This window comes from Merops nubicus, unplaced genomic scaffold (genome assembly GCF_000691845.1).
Source record: "Merops nubicus isolate BGI_N331 unplaced genomic scaffold, ASM69184v1 scaffold24489, whole genome shotgun sequence".
NCBI classification, from domain to species: Eukaryota; Metazoa; Chordata; class Aves; order Coraciiformes; family Meropidae; genus Merops; species Merops nubicus.
In genome coordinates this window covers 1-2,556 of record NW_008629339.1, presented here as the reverse complement: position 1 = coordinate 2,556, position 2,556 = coordinate 1, and positions in this window count along the sequence as shown.

Here is a 2,556-nt window from a genome sequence, read left to right as displayed (position 1 = left end):
AAACACAGAAACAATAAAAAAAAAAAAAAACAACAAAAATCCACATTCAATATATAGTACACCAGCTCCTATACTCAACTTGTTCCCTTTTTTCATCTTCTCCTGGTTTATTAGATTACAATCTCCACTTCAGAAGGACCTCTCTTCTTTGAGGATTCCCCCATACACCAGGACCAGTTCTCTACAGAGAACCCTTCTCAAGAAACACAAGACTAAGACAAAGAGCCCAAAGCATCCCTGCATGAAACCTATCCTGCAAAGATTCCCTCCACTCATAAGGGGCAAAAAGAGAAAGCAAGTAGGCAATCTGAGCACGAGGACACAACTGTATGCTTGATCTGCTCACGTTTTAGTGACCGCACGCCGTCACCTCCACGCAACAGACAGACCCAGATGACGCACAGCACGGGGGTGGGAAGGGGCCCTCAGAAGCTCACTTGGCCAGCACACACATACTACAACCCGAAGATCTGTTTGCCCATCCAAAACTAGTCCAAGTCGCTTTCTCCTCCCAATGCAGACACGAGGCAGCTCAAAAAGCTTCAAAAGTGAAAGACTCAATGGAGAAACAATGTCAGATCGCTCCCCACCACTTCATACTAGTAACACCCACTGTTTCTTTTTTCTCTCAAGCTTCCTCCACTGGATCCATGTGCTCACCAAATCAGGTCAGTCCAGAACATCCCATCAGCCCTTTCTCTCTGCGATCAGAACCTCTGCCTGGTGACTCAAGTATATAATCATCAGTGGCAAGTGTTACTCCCAATACATCATTGCACCACTGAACCAGGAGGCACTGGCTCACGCTTTCTGTTTGTCCACAAGAACTTCCACGTCTTCAGTCCAAGGGTCAAGGAGGAAACACTAGGAAAAAGATTATCATTATCTCTTTCTCAATTAGACATGATGAGTCTAAGTGCAAGCACCAACAGAGACAACTAGGCACCATCAGAGCCTGGACAGGGATACAGATACCCATTCCAAATATCTAATGCAAGCCTGCTAGATCTAAGGCAGGAAAGAGAGACCAGATGCTGCTACATTTCTGTTAAAAAAGATAGTTTCACTTATCACAAGTCACGATGAAAGAAAAACTATACCGACCTCTCCGAGACAATCAAACATTTTATGAATCAATCTAACAAAGCAAAGGAGGAGGCAAGAAATCGTGCACTGCACAGTGCAGAGAGAACTTCTGGTGGGAAAGCAGAGGCCTAAACACAATAAAATAAAGAAAGACAAAAAAATTCCTTCTCCAAAAGTAAAAAAAAAAAAAACAAAACCAAAACTATCTGTGGAACATCAGCACTAAAACAAAAACATTCCCAGTCTGAGGCAGGAAAAGGAATGCAAACATAGCTCATTGGGCATAAATACCCCATTCTGGTCATTTCACTTCCTAATGCCAGGAGACAACTACCGTTTGAAAATAATCACAGCCCTCACTCTGCACTTGGGAGGAGACAACGGTTCGATTAAACCCTTCCAAAAAGGGTTCTGCTCTGCTACAGTAAGGACCACAGCACTTCAAGAATACCAGAGGATCCTCGTTCAGGTTTCATAGCCTTTATTCAGATGGCTGTATGGCAGAGGTACAACTTACATCCCTCATAACGCTAAAGGACATCCCTGAAAAAAAAAGATCGTGCAGGTGACACATAACAAAAATAAGCATTTCTTCCTGAGTCGCCTTCCTCAAAGATCCAATTTCTTCATCTTATCCCGGCAAGTTATTATGAGGAGATCACAGTGAGGCAAATGAAAATACAAAGAAATTAAAAGCCACAGAAGATACGCTATAAAAACCACTGTGCAAACAATTCCAAAGAAGCCATTACCTACAGAGTTCAACTTTGCAAAACCTGTTACATTGATACAACTAATACAGTGGTTTGAGACAGGGGGAGTAATAATTTCTTGTCCCTCCCCACATTCACCTATCACCCAGTTTTTTCATTTGGTTGTGTTGCACTGACAGACCTGCTTTTCTATCCCAATTCTAGTCCAGAATTCAACTCGCCTTATCAACAGGGGAGAGCCTTTGCCGATATTGTTGCAGATCTCAAACACAAGTTCACATTGCATTCTTTAAGACTTTCATTTCTTTTTCTTCAAACGTTACCTACAAGCTAACCTTCCCTAGTCCTTGATTTTCTCATGCAACTTAACATAAAGACTGCCCCTTCCCATTCACACAACAGAAAACAGACTATGCTAGCACTTCAGACTACGGCTTTTAGAACATGAGCTGCTGTGCAATTATCTCTATACGGAATCAGTGAGGCATGTTCTCCTTCGTGAACTGCAAAACTACAGACCAATAGAAAGGCAACACTAGCAGATCAGAGGGTATAAAGACGTGAAAAATCGGGAAAGGATGCTGTGGAAACCTCAAAGTGGCTACATCAGCCTGTTTCATCTGACCAGGCTAAGGCCCCACACCGAGCCACACGAAGAGTGCTGCCCTGTGCCGACCTTTCCGTGCTTTTACAACCCGGCAGAATCATGTTCCTTTACGCTCCCTCCCCACCGAGCCGGCGCAGAGCTACTCGTCCC